Source organism: Heterodontus francisci, chromosome 34, assembly GCF_036365525.1.
Source record: "Heterodontus francisci isolate sHetFra1 chromosome 34, sHetFra1.hap1, whole genome shotgun sequence".
In the NCBI taxonomy this organism is placed as follows: domain Eukaryota; kingdom Metazoa; phylum Chordata; class Chondrichthyes; order Heterodontiformes; family Heterodontidae; genus Heterodontus; species Heterodontus francisci.
The window spans coordinates 19,843,628-19,864,561 of NC_090404.1; the positions used below are offsets into that span (position 1 = coordinate 19,843,628).

At 46.4% G+C, this 20,934-nt stretch overlaps 1 protein-coding gene across 11 annotated transcripts in view; it reads right to left on the bottom strand.

Moving 5' to 3' along the window:
- Window positions 1–20,934, bottom strand: part of LOC137349170 (zinc finger protein 850-like) — a 92,698-nt gene that overhangs the window by 60,701 nt on the left and 11,063 nt on the right. The window contains exons 1-2 of one of the 11 annotated variants that reach the window (XR_010969258.1): window positions 9,825–9,930; window positions 8,511–8,582 (exon numbers count right to left, since the gene is read on the bottom strand). The exons of 3 other annotated variants lie outside the window; for them this stretch is intronic. The gene's annotated coding sequence lies outside the window, so the exon portion shown is untranslated. Of the gene's footprint in view, window positions 1–8,510; window positions 8,686–9,824; window positions 9,931–20,934 lie in introns of those variants that run through there. 7 more of the 11 variants (XR_010969262.1, XR_010969264.1, XR_010969260.1 and 4 more) reach the window with 7 other exon arrangements.

Sequence of the window (20,934 nt, forward strand, 5' to 3'; positions counted from 1 at the left end):
CTCCTGCGATTGCAGGGGAAGGTGCCCTGGGACGGGGATTAGGTGGTGGGGGTAATGGAGGAGTGGACCAGGGTTTCGCGGAGGGAACGATCCCTTCGGAATGCTGACAGGGGAAGGGAGGGGAAGATGCGACTGGTAGTGGCATCACGCTGGAGGTGGCGAAAATGGCGGAGGATGATCCTTTGGATATGGAGGCTGGTGGGATGAAAAGTGAGGACAAGGGGAACCCTGTCACGGTTCTGGGAGGGAGGGGAAGGGGTGAGGGTAGAGGTGCGGGGAATGGATCGGACACGGTTGAGGGCCCTGTCAACCACAGTGGGGGGAAATCCTCGGTTGAGGAAAAAGGAGGTCATATCAGAAGCACCGTCATGGAAGGTAGCATCATCAGAGCAGATGCGTCGGAGACGGAGAAACTGGGAGAATGGAATGGAGTCCTTACAGGAGGTAGGGTGTGAAGAAGTGTAGTCGAGGTAGCTGTGGGAGTCGGTGGGCTTATAATGGATATTGGTAGACAAACTATCCCCAGAGATGGAGACAGAGAAGTCGAGGAAGGGAAGGGAAGTGTCAGAGATGGACCATGTAAAGGTGAGAGAAGGGTGGAAATTGGAAGCAAAGTTGATAAAGTTTTCTAGTTCGGGGCGGGAGCAGGAAACGGCACCGATACAGTCATCAATGTACCGGAAAAAGAGTTGGGGGAGGGGGCCTGAGTAGGACTGGAACAAAGAATGCTCGACATATCCCACAAAAAGACAGGCATAACTAGGACCCATGCGGGTACCCATAGCGACACCTTTTACTTGAAGGAAGTGCGTGGAGTTGAAGGAGAAGTTGTTCAATGTGAGAACAAGTTCAGCCAGGCGGAGGAGGGTGGTGGTGGATGGGGACTGGTTGGGCCTCTGTTCCAGGAAGAAGCGGAGAGCCCTCAAACCATCCTGGTGGGGGATGGAGGTGTAGAGCGATTGGACGTCATTAGTGAAGAGGAGGCGGTTGGGACCAGGAAAATGGAAATTGTCAAAATGACGTAGGGCGTCAGAAGAGTCACGGATGTAGGTGGGAAGAGACTGGACCAGCGGAGAAAAGATAGAGTCTAGATAGGAAGAAATAAGTTCAGTGGGGCAGGAGCAGGCTGACACAATGGGTCTGCCGGGACAGTCCCGTTTGTGGATTTTGGGAAGGAGGTAGAAGCGGGCTGTCCGGGGTTGTGGGACTATGAGGTTAGAAGCCGTAGAGGGAAGATCTCCAGAGGAGACGAGGTCAGTGACAGTCCTTTGGACGGTGGCTTGATGTTCGGTGGTGGGGTCATGGTCCAGAGGGAGGTAGGAAGAGGTGTCTGTGAGTTGGCGTCGAGCTTCTGCAAGGTAGAGGTCGGTACGCCATACAACAACAGCACCACCCTTGTCTGCAGGTTTGATGACCATGTAGGGGTTAGACCTGAGAGAACGGAGTGCCTCAAGTTCAGAGGGGGACAAGTTGGAGTGAGTGAGGGGGGCAGAGAAATTGAGACGACCAATGTCTCGCCAACAGTTTTCAATGAAGAGATCAAGAGCGGGTAAGAGGCCAGGGGGAGGGGTCCAGGTAGAGGGAGAATGCTGGAGGCGGGTGAATGGGTCTGCTGGTTGGGGGGAGGACTCCTGGTCGAAGAAGTGAGCCCGGAGGCGGAGGCGACGGAAGAAGAGCTCAACGTCATGCCGAGCGCGAAATTCATTGAGGTGGGGGTGTAAGGGGATAAAACTGAGACCTTTGCTGAGTACAGAACGCTCAGCATCACAGAGGGGGAGGTCAGAGGGTATAGTGAATACACGGTAAGGGGTCAGATCAGAAGGGGTGGGGTCAGAGGGAAGTGAAGCGGAAGGAGGATCTGGAGGGGCATTAGTCCCCATCAGCTGCTGGAGCTTGCGTTCCCTAACACCTGAAAGGAAGAAAAAAAGTTTTTTGTTAATGCGTCGGATGAGACGTAAGATGAGATGAAACTGCGGAGTAGAACAGCTTTGAGATAAGGTGAGACGGTGCTGCTGGAGAGAGAGGTCCAGTGTGTGCATGTGGCGGCGCATAGCACTGAGTGTGGATCTCAGGATGCGGCGAGAGTAGCAGTCCGAGGAACGTTGCTCGGACTGCTACTGTTGCCGCATCCTGAGATCCACACTCAGTGCTATGCGCCGCCACATGCACACACTGGACCTCTCTCTCCAGCAGCACCGTCTCACCTTATCTCAAAGCTGTTCTACTCCGCAGTTTCATCTCATCTTACGTCTCATCCGACGCATTAACAAAAAACTTTTTTTCTTCCTTTCAGGTGTTAGGGAACGCAAGCTCCAGCAGCTGATGGGGACTAATGCCCCTCCAGATCCTCCTTCCGCTTCACTTCCCTCTGACCCCACCCCTTCTGATCTGACCCCTTGCCGTGTATTCACTATACCCTCTGACCTCCCCCTCTCTGATGCTGAGCGTTCTGTACTCAGCAAAGGTCTCAGTTTTATCCCCTTACGCCCCCACCTCAATGAATTTCGCGCTCGGCATGACGTTGAGCTCTTCTTCCGTCGCCTCCGCCTCCGGGCTCACTTCTTCGACAAGGAGTCCTCCCCCCGACCAGCAGACCCATTCACCCGCCTCCAGCATTCTCCCTCTACCTGGACCCCTCCCCCGGCCTCTTACCTGCTCTTGATCTCTTCATTGAAAACTGTCGGCGAGACATTGGTCGTCTCAATTTCTCTGCCCCCATCACTCACTCTAACCTGTCCCCCTCTGAACTTGAGGCACTCCGTTCTCTCAGGTCTAACCCCTACATGGTCATCAAACCTGCAGACAAGGGTGGTGCTGTTGTTGTATGGCGTACCGACCTCTACCTTGCAGAAGCTCGACGCCAACTCACAGACACCTCTTCCTACCTCCCTCTGGACCATGATCCCACCACCGAACATCAAGCCACCGTCCAAAGGACTGTCACTGACCTCGTCTCCTCTGGAGATCTTCCCTCTACGGCTTCCAACCTCATAGTCCCACAACCCCGGACAGCCCGCTTCTACCTCCTTCCCAAAATCCACAAACGGGACTGTCCCGGCAGACCCATTGTGTCAGCCTGCTCCTGCCCCACTGAACTTATTTCTTCCTATCTGGACTCTATCTTTTCTCCGCTGGTCCAGTCTCTTCCCACCTACATCCGTGACTCTTCTGACGCCCTACGTCATTTTGACAATTTCCATTTTCCTGGTCCCAACCGCCTCCTCTTCACTAATGACGTCCAATCGCTCTACACCTCCATCCCCCACCAGGATGGTTTGAGGGCTCTCCGCTTCTTCCTGGAACAGAGGCCCAACCAGTCCCCATCCACCACCACCCTCCTCCGCCTGGCTGAACTTGTTCTCACATTGAACAACTTCTCCTTCAACTCCACGCACTTCCTTCAAGTAAAAGGTGTCGCTATGGGTACCCGCATGGGTCCTAGTTATGCCTGTCTTTTTGTGGGATATGTCGAGCATTCTTTGTTCCAGTCCGACTCAGGCCCCCTCCCCCAACTCTTTTTCCGGTACATTGATGACTGTATCGGTGCCGTTTCCTGCTCCCGCCCCGAACTAGAAAACTTTACTTCCAATTTCCACCCTTCTCTCACCTTTACATGGTCCATCTCTGACACTTCCCTTCCCTTCCTCGACTTCTCTGTCTCCATCTCTGGGGATAGGTTGTCTACCAATATCCATTATAAGCCCACCGACTCCCACAGCTACCTCGACTACACTTCTTCACACCCTACCTCCTGTAAGGACTCCATTCCATTCTCCCAGTTTCTCCGTCTCCGACGCATCTGCTCTGATGATGCTACCTTCCATGACGGTGCTTCTGATATGACCTCCTTTTTCCTCAACCGAGGATTTCCCCCCACTGTGGTTGACAGGGCCCTCAACCGTTTCCGACCCATTCCCCGCACCTCTACCCTCACCCCTTCCCCTCCCTCCCAGAACCGTGACAGGGTTCCTCGTCCTCACTTTTCATCCCACCAGCCTCCATATCCAAAGGATCATCCTCCGCCATTTTCGCCACCTCCAGCGTGATGCCACTACCAGTCGCATCTTCCCCTCCCTTCCCCTGTCAGCATTCCGAAGGGATCGTTCCCTCCGCGAAACCCTGGTCCACTCCTCCATTACCCCCACCACCTAATCCCCGTCCCAGGGCACCTTCCCCTGCAATCGCAGGAGGTGTAATACCTGCCCATTTACCTCCTCTCTCCTCACTATCCCAGGCCCCAAACACTCCTTTCAGGTGAAGCAGCGATTTACTTGTACTTCTTTCAATGTAGTATACTGTATTCGCTGCTCACAGTGTGGTCTCCTCTACATTGGGGAGACCAAGCGCAGACTGGGTGACCGCTTTGCGGAACATCTCCGCTCAGTCCGCAAGCAGGACCCTGAGCTTCCGGTTGCTTGCCATTTCAACACTCCCCCCTGCTCTCATGCTCACATCTCTGTCCTGGGATTGCTGCAGTGTTCCAGTGAACATCAACGCAAGCTCGAGGAACAGCATCTCATCTACCGATTAGGCACACTACAGCCTGCCGGACTGAACGTTGAGTTCAATAATTTCAGAGCATGACAGCCCCCCATTTTACTTTCATTTTTAGTTATTTTTTCTTCCTTTTTTTTACATTCTTTTTTACAATCTTTTTTTGCATTTATTTCATTTCATCTTAGTTTGTTCAGTTTGCTTACCCATTGTTTTTTTCAGGTTTGCACTTGCTGCTGTTCAATATTCAGTGTATTCACACCTAATCTGTACTAATGCTTTGTCTTTCAACACACCATTAACATATTGTTTGCCTTTGCTCCGTGACCTTTTGGTCAGCTATGTGGCCTTGTCCAATCTGCACCTTCTCCTTTGTTATCTCTTGCCCCACCCCCACCTCACTTGCTTATAATCTGTGACTTTTCTAATATTTGTCAGTTCCGAAGAAGGGTCACTGACCCGAAACGTTAACTCTGCTTCTCTTTCCACAGATGCTGCTAGACCTGCTGAGTGATTCCAGCATTTCTTGTTTTTGTTTAAAAATAAAACCTCAGTTCCCAAAAAAAATAAACTTTTACCTCAGGTTTGCCGCCCCAAAAAAATAACTTTAACCACAGGGTCGCCGCCCCCCAAAAAATAAACTTTAACCACAGGGTCGCCGCCCCCCAAAAAATAAACTTTAACCACAGGGTCGCCGCCCCCCAAAAAATAAACTTTAACCACAGGGTCACCGCCCCAAAAAAATAAATTTTAACCACAGGTTTGCCGCCCCAAAAAAATAAATTTTAACCACAGGGTCGCCGCCCCAAAAAAATAAATTTTAACCACAGGGTCGCCGCCCCAAAAAAATAAATTTTAACCACAGGTTTGCCGCCCCAAAAAAATAAACTTTAACCACAGGGTCACCGCCCCAAAAAAATAAATTTTAACCACAGGTTTGCCGCCCCAAAAAAATAAATTTTAACCACAGGGTCGCCGCCCCAAAAAAATAAATTTTAACCACAGGGTCGCCGCCCCAAAAAAATAAATTTTAACCACAGGTTTGCCGCCCCAAAAAAATAAATTTTAACCACAGGTTTGCCGCCCCAAAAAAATAAACTTTAACCACAGGGTCACCGCCCCCAAAAAAATAAACTTTAACCACAGGGTCACCGCCCCCAAAAAAATAAACTTTAACCACAGGGTCACCGCCCCCAAAAAAATAAACTTTAACCACAGGGTCACCGCCCCCAAAAAAATAAACTTTAACCACAGGGTCGCCGCCCCCAAAAAAATAAACTTTAACCACAGGGTCGCCGCCCCAAAAAAATAAACTTTAACCACAGGTTTGCCGCCCCAAAAAAATAAACTTTAACCACAGGGTCACCGCCCCCAAAAAAATAAACTTTAACCACAGGGTCACCGCCCCCAAAAAAATAAACTTTAACCACAGGGTCACCGCCCCCAAAATAATAAACTTTAACCACAGGGTCACCGCCCCCAAAAAAATAAACTTTAACCACAGGGTCACCGCCCCCAAAAAAATAAACTTTAACCACAGGTTTGCCGCCCCAAAAAAATAAACTTTAACCACAGGGTCACCGCCCCCAAAAAAATAAACTTTAACCACAGGGTCGCCGCCTTCAAAAAAATAAACTTTAACCACAGGTTTGCCGCCTTCAAAAAAATAAACTTTAACCACAGGGTCACCGCCCCCAAAAAAATAAACTTTAACCACAGGGTCACCGCCCCCAAAAAAATAAACTTTAACCACAGGTTTGCCGCCTTCAAAAAAATAAACTTTAACCACAGGTTTGCCGCCTTCAAAAAAATAAACTTTAACCACAGGGTCGCCGCCTTCAAAAAAATAAACTTTAACCACAGGTTTGCCGCCTTCAAAAAAATAAACTTTAACCACAGGGTCACCGCCCCCAAAAAAATAAACTTTAACCACAGGGTCACCACCCCCAAAAAAATAAACTTTAACCACAGGGTCACCGCCCCAAAAAATAAACTTTAACCACAGGGTCGCCGCCTTCAAAAAAATAAACTTTAACCACAGGTTTGCCGCCTTCAAAAAAATAAACTTTAACCACAGGGTCACCGCCCCCAAAAAAATAAACTTTAACCACAGGGTCGCCGCCCCCAATAAAATAAACTTTAACCACAGGGTCACCGCCCCCCAAAAAATAAACTTTAACCACAGGTTTGCCGCCCCAAAAAATAAACTTTAACCACAGGTTTGCCGCCCCAAAAAATAAACTTTAACCACAGGTTTGCCGCCTTCAAAAAAATAAACTTTAACCACAGGGTCACCGCCCCCAAAAAAATAAACTTTAACCACAGGGTCACCGCCCCCAAAAAAATTAACTTTAACCACAGGGTCACCGCCCCCAAAAAAATAAACTTTAACCACAGGGTCACCGCCCCCAAAAAAATAAACTTTAACCACAGGTTTGCCGCCCCAAAAAATTAACTTTAACCACAGGTTTGCCGCCTTCAAAAAAATAAACTTTAACCACAGGTTTGCCGCCCCAAAAAAATAAACTTTAACCACAGGGTCACCGCCCCCAAAAAAATAAACTTTAACCACAGGGTCGCCGCCTTCAAAAAAATAAACTTTAACCACAGGGTCACCGCCCCAAAAAATAAACTTTAACCACAGGGTCACCGCCCCCAAAAAAATAAACTTTAACCACAGGGTCGCCGCCTTCAAAAAAATAAACTTTAACCACAGGGTCGCCGCCTTCAAAAAAATAAACTTTAACCACAGGGTCGCCGCCTTCAAAAAAATAAACTTTAACCACAGGTTTGCCGCCCCAAAAAAATTAACTTTAACCACAGGTTTGCCGCCTTCAAAAAAATAAACTTTAACCACAGGTTTGCCGCCCCAAAAAAATAAACTTTAACCACAGGGTCGCCGCCCCCAAAAAAATAACTTTTACTTCAGGGTCGCCGCCCCCAAAAAAATAAACTTTAACCACAGGGTCACCGCCCCCAAAAAAATAAACTTTAACCACAGGGTCGCCGTCCCCAAAAAAATAAACTTTAACCACAGGGTCACCGCCCCCAAAAAAATAAACTTTAACCACAGGGTCGCCGTCCCCAAAAAAATAAACTTTAACCACAGGGTCACCGCCCCCAAAAAAATAAACTTTAACCACAGGGTCACCGCCCCCAAAAAAATAAACTTTAACCACAGGGTCACCGCCCCCAAAAAAATAAACTTTAACCACAGGGTCACCGCCCCCAAAAAAATAAACTTTAACCACAGGGTCACCGCCCCCAAAAAAATAAACTTTAACCACAGGGTCGCCGCCCCCAAAAAAATAAACTTTAACCACAGGGTCACCGCCCCCAAAAAAATCAACTTTAACCACAGGTTTGCCGCCTTCAAAAAAATAAACTTTAACCACAGGTTTGCCGCCCCAAAAAATAAACTTTAACCACAGGGTCACCGCCCCCAAAAAAATAAACTTTAACCACAGGTTTGCCGCCCCAAAAAATTAACTTTAACCACAGGTTTGCCGCCTTCAAAAAAATAAACTTTAACCACAGGTTTGCCGCCCCAAAAAAATAAACTTTAACCACAGGTTTGCCGCCCCAAAAAAATAAACTTTAACCACAGGGTCGCCGCCCCCAAAATAATAAACTTTAACCACAGGGTCGCCGCCCCCAAAATAATAAACTTTAACCACAGGGTCACCGCCCCCAATAAAATAAACTTTAACCACAAGGTCGCCGCCTTCAAAAAAATAAACTTTAACCACAGGGTCGCCGCCCCAAAAAAATAAACTTTAACCACAGGGCCAAAGCCCCTACCTCAGCCGTAGTCTAAACTAAACGGCGAATTTCAAACTCAGTCATTCTAAAACGACCTCAGTCGTCCCTACATCGACTGACCCTTGTCTCTCTAATCCGCCAGACTGATCGTTGATCTCGTCCAGACGATCTTACCTGACCATAAGCGAGTGATCAAACTTTTATCGGACTACGAAACAGAGGAAAACCGACACGGTCATATATCAACTACTCACATCGGGGGCCCATTTCCTCTCTCTCCGTCCAAGACTAGTCTGATTCTGATTTCGCTGATGATCGGCGGTCGTCTGTTGTTTTACACAGGCAAGATAAAAAGCAGGAGCAGAGGAGTCAGATAAAAAAGCAGAAGCAAGGGAGTCAGCAACGAACATTCTGGTCTCACTCCCCACATCTGTCATGGTTCTGCTGATACCTTGTGACTGATGGTTGTGGGTTAGATTAGCTGCAAGCTGCATTCTGCTGTGGCTGTTCCTTAACAATTAAGTCATACTAGCAAAGCTCAGCAAACTGCTCCTATTATTCCTAACTTGGCTAAATTTCCCATTAAGCATAGTGCCATGCCTTTCTGCTCACTTCCATCCAACAATGGCCGCGGGGCCGCCAACTTTGCTCATTGCCTTTAGAGTCATAGAGAGATACAGCACTGAAACAGGCCCTTTGGCCCACCGAGTCTGTGCCGACCAACAACAACCCATTTATATTAATCCTACATTCATCCCATATTCCCTACCACATCCCCACCACCTACCTACACTAGGGGCAATTTACAATGGCCAATTTACCTATCAACCTGCAAGTCTTTGGCCGTGGGAGGAAACTGGAGCACCCGGCGGAAACCCACGCAGACACAGGGAGAACTTGCAAACTCCGCACAGGCAGTACCCAGAACTAAACCTGGGTCACTGGAGCTGTGAGGCTGCAGTGCTAACCACTGCACCACTGTGCCACCCAGGCCTCAATGGCCATCTTGGGTGGGTATAGCTCTTTCCCCCCACCAATGCCAGGATGTTATTAATTTAACAGGTGACAGGACCACATGGCAGCCACAGAGGCTCCAGCTGCATACGTAGTAGTGGGCCCTGCCACCAGTGATGAAGGGCTTGCCATGGGTCCAAGAGCTAAACCCACCCCAAATTGCAGGCTTGCAAATCGAACAAAAAGAAAGGTTCACAAGAGATACTGAAAAAAACATATCAAGTTAGGGGACAGGCTGAGGGTATCGAGGAGAGGGAAAGACGAACTGTAAGGGATGACTTGCTTTCCGGAGGTGGTACACTTAAAACAGTCTTTGCCAGCACTCTAGGTCTTTTGGTTGGGGGAGGCGTCTTCACCTGGGTCAGCTGAAGCTCCCCAGGTACTAGCTATCCCCTTCTGTCTCTTTCGCCGGGCAGCTTCAGCTGGCCCAGGCTGGGCAATTGTGATGGTGAGGGAGCTTCCCTTTGTGCTTATTGCAGCAGCACCCCTTGTTATTCCGGCCACTTGTTCCTACCCCAACAGTCCAAAGAAAACATCTGGTGTTCAGCACCCACCTCCAAACAAAGCCTTGTTTCCAAAATAAAGTCTCTTTTTTCACTGTAAAGGTGATTGTTGTTCAAGACTTCTCTCTGCTCAGTGTAGCTCCTCTCTGCACCTCTGCTATCTCCAACTGCCACCAGCACTGTCAGCTGAGGCTCGTTGCTGCAATCAGCAGTCAGCACCTTCAATCAAGCAACAGCCAGCCCCGTGCTGTACCTGTCCTGGGAGTGTTTGATGGGACAGTGTAGAGGGAGCTTTACTCTATATCTAATCCGTGCTCTACCTGCCGTAGGAGTATTTTTCCTCTTTTGCCTGATGAAATTTTGAACCCATTCCTCTGATCTCCAATGACCCTTTGTTCGAATGAAAAGAGCCCCAGTTTCTCTAATCTCTCCTGATAACTAAAGCCTCTCTTCCCTGGTATCATCTCAGTGAATCTCTTCCGCACCCTCTCCATGGGCCTTGACATCCTTCCTGGTGTAAGATGCCAAAACTTACCCCAATATTCTAACTGCAGCCTAACCAATGATTTGTACAGGTTTACATGACCTCTATCCTTTTGTACTCTACACCCTGAATTATAAAACTGGGATCCCATGTGCTTTTTAGCCACATTATCAACTTGTCCTCCCACTTTTAAAGGTTTATGTCTCTGAACCCCTTGTAGGTTTTAGAGATATTAACATAACCTGGCTGAAATATATTATCAAATAGCTGATATAATGTGTATTATGGGATGGAGAAGTTTAGTCTGAGTTAGAAACTCAAACGGTTGCTTCCCTGCAGACAGGTCCCATGGCAACCCTAACAAGACATTCCATTCCACAGAATCAGCTCATTGGAAACTCTAATCAGATCAGGGGAAAGGACAGGGTTTGTCTGTTATTAATCAGAATATAAACTGAAACCAAAGTGAGTCATAGAATAGATTATAATGTCTGATGTTCATATCTATAATTGTGAAACTGTAAGAAATAGCAGAATTAACAGTAGGCAGGGTAGTTTAAGGATAATGAGAAAATTACTGAAGAAAAGTAATTGCTGGGAACCAGGGAATGTGCCCTTGTAAATCACAGACTGGAGAAGTTCCAGCTGTCTTTTCCTCACTTCCTGACAAAACGCAGCAGTGAAGACAAAGAAGAGTCAGTTGCCAGAGCTGGATCACTACAGGGTATAAAAGTGAGGGGATACTGATGTAAGGGGGCAGTCGGGACTGGAGACACCGGAGATCAAGCTCAGGGTGTCTGAGGTTCCATCCAGCGGGCTGACATCTTGTAAGTGACTCTGGACACGTGGGACTTGCATGTTTACTCTGATTGATGGATCAATATAAGATACAGTAGAGGACAGAGAATCTGCTCAGCTTATATTTCTTAATAAGGAATTAAAGTTGCTGACACTGGGAATTTCAGACCTATTAGTTATAAGACAAGTCCTGAGCTGGACTGTTACACCCTCTCAGCTCCTCTACTTCTTTCAAAGATTTCCTTTTTTTTTATTCCATTGGGATGTGGACATTACTTGCAAGGCCAGCATTTATTGTCCAACCCTAATTGCCTTTGAGATGGTGGTGGTGAGTCACCTTGTTAAACCATTGCAGTCCACCCACAGTGCTGTTCAGAAGGGAGTTCCAGGATTATGACCCAGTGTTCGTGAAGGAACGGTGATATAGTTCCAAGTCAGGGAGGTGTGTGGCTTGCAGGGGAACTTTGCAGGTGGTAGTGTTCTCAAGATCAGCTGCTCTTGTCATTCTAGGTGGTAGAGGTCACAGGTTTGGAAGGTGCTGTTGAAGGAGCCTTGGCAAGTTGCTACAGTGAATCTTGAAGATGGTTCACACTGCTGCTACTGTTCGCTGGTGGTGGAGGGAGTGAATGTTTAAGGTGGTGGATGAGGTGCCGATCAAGTGGCTGCTTTGTCCTGGAAGGCTTCAAGCTTCCTGAATGTTGTTGGAGCTGCACTCATTCAGGCAAGTGGTGAATAAACACTCCTTTGCCAGCGAGTTCACAACTGACTGCTTGGGTTGGATTCTGCTGTTGTTAACCACATCCAGGACTGAACTATGTTCATTCTGACAGTCAAAGTCTAATTGTCTGCTGTTATTAACTCTATATCTGGGCTGGAGTTTAATATTCTGATATCTGACAAATGGATTAATGTTGTCTCAAAAACACACACCTTGTCAGGTCTTTAATTTCCCCAGAAGAAGAAACTGATTGATGTCCTGTTACTGACTGCTCCATTTTCTCCTTTCTATCTCGAGATTATTTCAATTCTTATACATTCAGTTACTCTCAGTGACAAGTCTCAGCTCTCCATCCCTTCCAGACAGCCTCTCCTAGCCTTGGTATCCAGGGAAGGTATCGGTAACATGCCCAGGATCACTAAACACAAATCCCAGTCTGTTCAACCCTTTCAGCTACTGAACTTAGTGTGTTTCCCACAGCATCTCTCTCACCTTCCATGTGTGAATAGAGGATCACACCTGCAAACCTGGTTTAAATTTAAATCCACTCTAACAGGAGCCTTTAGGTTGATGAGACTCTTGAAGGTGCCAACATTATAAAACTCACAACTAAAACCGTAGGCAATTACTTCAAATCATTTCAATCACGTTTAAAAATAAATTGGATTGATAGTGTGGCAATTTTTACATTTCTGGATAAATCAGCATTTCTGCTGCACTCAAGTCAGCCTTTTCCTAATACTCGCAGTAAGGAGACGGTGATATCAGACAAATGGAAGATCAGTGGGGCTTTAAGTCAGCAGCTGACTCACACCAGGATGAGTCCGATTTCCTTCCACTCTGGTTAATGTTCTTATCCACTGTCAGCTTCACGGACCCTGATTGGAAATGACTGGGAACATTGGTCCAATTGTGTTCTGTATGAGATCACAGTCCTGGGTTCATCTTGGGTGTTGTGTTGACCTTGGAGTGGGAGCTACTCTGTGTCTGAGGTGGAGAATCAATGTCAGCAGAATAGAAAATGAGACCGAGCATGATAGACAGAAAGAGATTTTAAAAAAGGGAGATATATATAGAAAGACAGAGAGAGGGGAGCGAAAGACAGAGTGAATGTTAAAACTTGAGATTGATTTATTTTTATTGGGTGAGTTTATTCAGGGATATGGAACCAAACTGGGTAAATGTAGCTGAGATACAGATCAGGCATGATGTAATTGAATGGCAGAACAGGCTGAAGGGGCTGAATAGCCTCCTCCTACTCATATGCTCCTCTATTTTACAGGATCACTGAGACTGATATCCTGCGGCTCCTCTCATAATCCCAGGACCTTCTATTCCTGACAGTTATGGAGCAAGGGTATTCAGGGTGGTCTAGACAGGACAGCAACCTCCCCTTCATAGACACATGATCCTGATTGTGAGGTGATGGTGCGTCTGGGAGAACAATGGGTGGACACAGTGTGTGTTGTCGTTTTAATGTTAATCTCAACCTCAAGAAATAAACCACCCCCAGGAGTGAAATGAGGCCCTTCAATTAGACATGAAATTTAATTTGGAGCAAATCAGATCTGGGATTGTCTTTCTCACACATGGATGTCGAGATGGCCCATGTTATCAGGGCTGGTGGAACTGGACAGGGCCTGACCCAGCAGTGACAGGACAGGACAGGCCCACTGGGAGGTGAGAGAAAGCTGAATTAAACACAAATGTATCATTTTCATTATTTAATTAATTTTACAATGAGACTCAGTGGATATTTCCTGTCGGGTTACCTTTCAGCTGAAGGGAGGATAAAAGTTTTCACATCACCAATCACATCAATGTTCACTATATCGAACAGCCCTGGTAAACTTTCCTGCAAGTCCCTTTAACAGGACACTGAAGAACTTTACATTCAGTAATGTAAATGTACAAGGAGTTTATAGTATAATTTAGGTGGAGGCGGGGTGTGTGATTACTAATCAATTTGAAAAAGCGTCATTCAAGTAAAAGACTTTGAGAATGACTGCTGTCGATTTGATGTAACTCTATGCACTCACTGTAATTCCCTGTAACTCTGTGTTACTACGTTTCTGATTCCTGACGTAGCTGGAAAAGCTTTCACTATTATTACAATTGTGCACCATCTTTTGCAAAGATCTCTCAGTTTCTCTAATGGCTGCTTTTGTCTCCCTCAATGGTGGGTGATATTTGTCCCTATTCTCCTGGAAACTGAATTCATCTTGTTCCAAACTGGGTTCAATGCAAGACAGTTTAGGGAGTCAGGCATCATTCACCCCTAGACCTACACTGACAGATAAAACCCCAGACAGTTCTTTAGTAAGGATTCCTTTGATTCCTCACCATGTATCTGTCAGGATACTGAAACCCAGCTTTCTTACAGTCCACTCCTGGAGGCCCACTCCCTGAGCCTACAACCTTCAGCAGGGTCAGTGGTGGAGTTCCACAGTGGGAGTGATCCCAGAGTAACTGTTGGGAAAGTACTCCAGTGGATGTTCCAGGTCGTGTATTTTTAGTTATTCTGGTGTCTAACACTCTCACATAAATAAAACAGGGAATTCCTGGAAATACGCTGCAGGTCCTTCTTTATCTGGAGATCAAATATCTGTTGTATAATTGTACCAGCAGTTAACAGGCTCCTGTGAACTCCTCCATCTGCTATTTTAATGTAGACTTTATACAATTTATTTTGAACATTTTAAATAAGTTAACACCTGCCTTAAGATGATAGACTCAGAAGTGTCACACAAACACATTAAGGTTTTGTAGAATAATTACCACAATCATTTTCATACTGGAAACCTAAACCTGCTGTTTCACTTTCAGTCAGGAACAGATCACAGTTTTACACCAATCTCTGATTTGACAGCACGTTTCCAGCATTCACCGTTGTTCTTCCTGACTCTAAACACAGTTGTAAAGGAGCCTTCTGTTCCCTGCCCAGGAGCTCTGAACCATGGAAGAGAGCGGCTGGGACACATTTCTTACAGGCCTCAGGATTAACCCACACGGGGACTTTGGTGTCAGTGAAAAGAGACAAGAAAGACCAAAGTGCCGTTTGTCCCTCTCAGTGTGATCCTGAAGGACTGTGTTCAGGCTGAAGTTTTGTTCCTGCCGTACGATCCTCCCCCAGATTGTCCTTTCTGAGCTCCAGCCAGGTGATGCTAAACACTCAGGTGGGAAAGACAAAAATCTACAACAGTGTGTTTAAAACAAAGCTGATTTATTTGACATTTAACCAGAATATTAAGCCCAGTTATAGGATTATTCACAGCAGCACAAACAAACCCCAACTGTCAAAATAGAAACATAGAAAAGTTATGTCACAGAAGGAGGCCATTCAGTCCATCATGTCCACTCTGACCGTTAAGAGTTATCCAGCTTAATCCCACTTTCCAGCTCTTGGTCTGTAGCCTCGTAGGTTACGGTTCCTCAATTGCATTTCCAAGTACTTTTTAAATGTGATGTGGGTTGCTGCCTCGATCACCCTTTCAGACACCCTTTCAGTTCCAGACACCAACCACCAAACCCTCTGGGTGAAAAGATTTCTCAACTGTCTTCCAATCCTTCTGCTATTTACTTTAAATCTATATCCCCTGGTTATTGACCTCTCTGATAATGGAAACAGCTCCTTCCTACCCACTCTATCTCAGCCCCTCACAGTTTTATATACCTCAGTCTCCTCTGTTCCAAAGAAAACAACCCTAACCTAACCAATCTTTCCTCACAGCTAAAATTCTCCAATCCTGGCAACATCCTTGTAAATCTCCTCTGTACCCTCTCTAATACAATCACATTCTTCCTGTAATGCAGTGACCAGAACTGCACACAGTATTCCAGCTGTGGCCTAACCAGTGTTTTTAACAGTTCCAGTATAACCTCCCTTATATCCTATGCCTCGGCCAATAAAAGCAAGCAAAGCGCCATAGAAAAATTACGGCACAGAAGGAGGCCATTGAGCCCGTGTCCATACTGGTCAGGAAAAAAAAACAGCCGCCCAATTTAATCCCACCTTCCAGCACCTGGTCCATAGCCTTGCCGGTTGCAGTACTTCAGGTGCATGTCCAGGTACCTTTTGAAAGAATTGAGGGTTTCTGCCTCCACCACCGTTCCTGGCAGTGAATTCCAGACATCCACTGGGTGAAAAAGTTTTTCCTAATGTCCCCTTTAATCCTTCCACCAATCACCTTAAATCTGTGCCCCCTGGTAACTGACCTCTCCACGAGGGGAAACAGGGCCTTCCTGTCTATCTGGGCCCCTCATAATTTTGTATACCTCTGTTAAGTCACCCCTCAGCCTCCTCTGTTCTAAGAAAAATAACCCTAGCCTATCCAATCTTTCCTCAGAACTACAACTTTCGAGCCCTGTCAACATTCTTGTAAATCTCCTCTGTACTCTCTCTAGAGCAATTATGTCCTTTCGGTAATGTGGTGACCAGAACTGTACGCAATCCTCCAGCTATGCCCTAACCAGCGTTTCATACAATTCCAGCATTTCACACAGTTCCAGCATTACATCGCTGCTTTTGAATTCTATACCTCGGCCAATAAAGGAAAGCATTCCATATGCCTTCTTCACTCTATCTACCTGTCCTGCCACCTTCAGGAATGTGTAGACATGCCCTCCAAGGTATCTCACTTCTTCTACCCCTCTCAATATCCTCCCATTTATTGTGTATTCCCTCACTTTATTTGCCCTCCCCAAATGCATTACCTCACACTTTTCTGGATTGAATTTCATTTGCCACTTTTCTGCCCATTCAACCAAACCATTGCTATCTTTCTGGAGTCTACGGCTACCCTCTTCAATATCGACTACACGGCCAATTTTTGTGTAATCAGCAAATTTCCCAATCATGACTCGCACATTTAAGTCCAAATCATTAATATATATCACAAACAGCAAGGGACCCAACACTGAGCCCTGTGGAACACCACTGGAAACAGCTTTCCATTCACAAAAACATCTGTCGACTACTACCCTTTGTTTCCTGGCCCTGAGCCAATTTTGGATCCAACCTGCCACATTCCCCTGTATTTTTTATTTTTTGAATTCATTCACAGGATGTGGGCGTCACTGGCCTGGCCAGCATTGACTGCCCATCCCTAATTGCTCTGGAGAAGGTGGTGGTGAGCTGCCTTCTTGAACCGCTGCAGTCCATGTGAGGTAGGTACACCCAGAGTGCTGTTAGGAAGGGAGTTCCAGGATTTTGACCCAGCGACAGTGAAGGAATGGTGATATAGTTCCAAGAAAGGATGGTGTGACTTGGACGGGAACTTGCAGGTGGTGGTGTTCCCATGCATCTGCTGCTCTTGTCCTTCGAGGTGGTCGAGGTCGCGGGTTTGGAAGGTGTTGTCTAAGGAGCCTTGGTGCGTTGCTGCAGTGCATCTTGTAGATGGTACAAACTGCTGCCACTGTGCGTCGGTGGTGGAGGGAGTGAATGTTTGTGGATGGTGCGCCAATCAAGCGGACTGCTTTGTTCTGGATGGTGTCGAGCTTAAGTATTGTTGGAGCTGCACCCATCCAGGCAAGTGGAGAGTATTCCATCACACTCCTGACTTGGGCCTTGTAGATTGTGGACAGGCTTTGGGGAGTCAGGAGGTGAGTTACTCGCCTCAGGATTCCTAGCCTCTGTCCTGCTCTTGTAGCCACGGTATTTATATGGCGACTCCAGTTCAGTTTCTGGTCAATGGTAGCCCCTAGGATGTTGATAGTGGGGGATTCAGCGATGGTAATGCCATTGAATGTCAAGGGGAGATGGTTAGATTCTCTCTTGTTGGAGAGGGTCATCGCCTGGCACTTGTGTGGCGCGAATCTTACTTGCCACTTATCAGCCCAAGCCTGGATATTGCCCAGGTCTTGCTGCATTTCTACACGGACTGCTTCAGTATCTGAGGAGTCACGAATGGTGCTGAACATTGTGCAATCATCAGCGAACATCCCCACTTCTGACCTTATGATTGAAGGAAGGTCATTGATGAAGCAGCTGAAGATGGTTGGGCCTAGGACACTACCCTGAGGAACTCTTGCAGTGATGTCCTGGAGCTCAGATGATTGACCTCCAACAACCACAATCATCTTTCTTTGAGCTAGGTATGATTCCAACCAGCAGAGAGTTTTCCCCCTGATTCCCATTGACTCCAATTTTGCTAGGGCTCTTTGATGCCTTACTCGGTCAAATGCTGCCTTGACGTCAAGGGCAGTCAACTCTTACCTCACCTCTTGAGTTCAGCTCTTTTGTCCATGTTTGAACCAAGGGTGTAATGAGGTCAGGAGCTGAGTGGCCCTGGCGGAACCTAAACTGAGCGTCACTGAGCAGGTTATTGCTAAGCAAGTGCTGCTCGATGGCACTGTTGATGACACCTTCCATCACTTTATGGATGATTGAGAGTAGGCTGATGGGCCGGACAGGACATACTTGGGCATTTGTGTACAGGACATACCTGGGCAATTTTCCACATTGCCGGGTAGATGCCAGCGTTGTGTCCCATGGGCTTTCATTTTACTGACCAGTCTGCCAAGTGGGACCTTGTCAAATGCCTTACCAAAGTCCATGTAAACCACATCCACTGCACTACCCTCATCAATCCTCCTTGTTACTTCCTCAAAAAACTCAATTACATTAGTAAGACATGACCTTCCCTTAACAAATCCATGCTGACTATCCCCGATTAATCGGTGCCTTTCTAAGTGGCAGTTTATCCTGTCCCCCCGAATAGATTCTAACAATTTACCCACCACTGAGGTCAGACTGACCAGCCTATAACTATTTGGCCTATCCCTCGCACCACGTATGCCTTCTTAACCACCTTATCTACCAGCCAACTTCAGGAACTTGTGGACATGCACTCAAGGCCCCTCTTTTCCTCTACACTTCTCAGTATCCTATCATTTATTGTGTATTCCCTTGTCTTTTTTGCCCTCCCCAAATGCACTTCACTGGATTGAATTCCATTTTCCGCCCATCTGACCAGTCTCAGAATCATTAGAGTGCAGGAGGAGGCCATTCAGCCCATTGTCTCCGCACTGGCTCTCTGAAAGAGCAATTCCCTCAGTTCCATTCCACTGCCTTCTCCCCATAATCATGCACATTCATCCTTTTTATATAACGAATTCGTTTTTGAATGCTTCAATTGAACCTGCACCCACCACGTTCTCAGTCAGTGCATTCCAGACCTTAACCACTCGCTGCGTGAAAACGTTTTTCTTCATATCACTTTTGCTTCTCCTACCAATTACTTCAAATCTGTGCCCTCTCATTCTCGATCCTTTTATGAGTGGCAACAGTTTCTATCTACTCTGTCCAGACCCCTTATGATTTTGAATACCCCTATCAAATCACCTCTCAGCCTTCTCTTCTCCAAAGTAAACAGTTAAACTTCTCCAATCTGTCCTCATAACTGAAATTCCTCATCTCTGGAACCATTCTTGTGAATCTTTTCTGTAATCTCTCCAATGCCTTCACGTCTTTCCTAAATTGCAGCGCCCAGAACTGGACGCAATACTCCAGCTGAGGCTGAACTAGTGTCCAAAACAAGTTCAATATAACTTCTTTGCTCTTGTACTCTATACCCCTATTAATAAAGACCAGGATGCTGTATGTTTTATTAACTGCTCTCTCAGCCTGTCCTGCCACCTTCACTGACTTATGCACATATACACCCAGGTCCCTCTGCTCCTGCATGCCCTTTAGAATTGTACCCTTTATTCTAGATTGTCTCTCCATGTTCTTCCTACCAAAATGAATCACTTCACAGTTCTCTGCATTGAACTTCATCTGCCACCTGTCTGCCCATTCCACCAACTTGTCTATGTCCTTTTGAAGTTCTACACTATCCTCCTCACAGTTCTTCCAAGTTTTGTATCATCGGCAGACTTTGAAATTGTGCCCTGTACATCAAGGTCAAGGTCATTAATATACATCAGGAAAAGCACGGCGTCCCATCACCGATCCCTGGGGAAATCCACTACAAACCCTCCTCTAGCCTGGACTTTCTATATTCAGCCTGGTTCTCAATAGTATTTTCTACCTGGCATCTGTCATAAGCATACTTTTTTATCTTGATCTTAATCTCTACCTCTTTTGTCATCCAGGGAGCTCTGGATTTGTTTGCCCTACTTTTCCCCTTCGAGGGAACATACCTTGACTGTGCCAGAACTATCTCTTCTTTAAAGGTTGTCCATTGTTCATCTACCGGTTTTCCTGCCAGCTTTTGACTACAATTTATTCACCCCGGCTCCATTCTTACCCCATTGAAGTTGGCTTTACTCCAGTTAATTATTCTTACCCTGGATTTCTCTTTGTCCTGTTCTATAGTCAGCCTAAACCTGATGATACAATGATCACTATCTCCTAATGCTTCCCTACTGATACTGATCCACTTGGCCCATCTCATTTCCAAGAACCAGGTCTAGCAGTGCCTCCTTTCTCGTTGGACTAGCAACATACTGTTGTAGAAAATGTTCGTGAACACACTCTAGGAACTCTTACCCCTCACTGCCCTTTACACTACTACTATTAAATAATTAAAGTCCCCATTATAATTTTTGTACCTCTCTGTAATTTCCTTGCAAATTTGTTCCTCCACATCCTTCCCACTAGCTGGTGGCCTATAGACGACAACGAGCAATGTAACTGCACCTTTTTTGTTCCTAAGCTCTTGCCAAATTGATTCTGTCCTTGACCCCTCTGGGACATCCTTTTTCTCCAGCACTGCAATGCTCTCCTTAATCCACCCCTCCCTCTTTTTTCCCTTTCCTATCTTTCCTGAACACCTTGTATCCAGGAATATTTAACACTCAGTCCTGCCCTTCTTTGAGCCAGGTCTCTGTTATAGCCACACCATCATATTTCCACATGGCAATCTGCACCTGTACCTCACCAGTCTTATTAACCACACTCCGTGCAATCACATACATGCACATTAACCCTGATTCAGACTTTATTACTTTCTTCCTTACTCTGACCCCACATAATAACTTACTATTTCCTACTCTCATGCTATCTATCTCCCCCAGTATTCTGTGCACCTTGGTATTCCTCTCTGATGCTTGTTCCTGGTTCCCACACCCCTGACAAGTTACCAGTTTTGCTTCCCTCCAATCTGAGCTCCCTCTCGAGTTCCCATCCCCATGACAATTTAGTTTAAACCCTCCCCAAC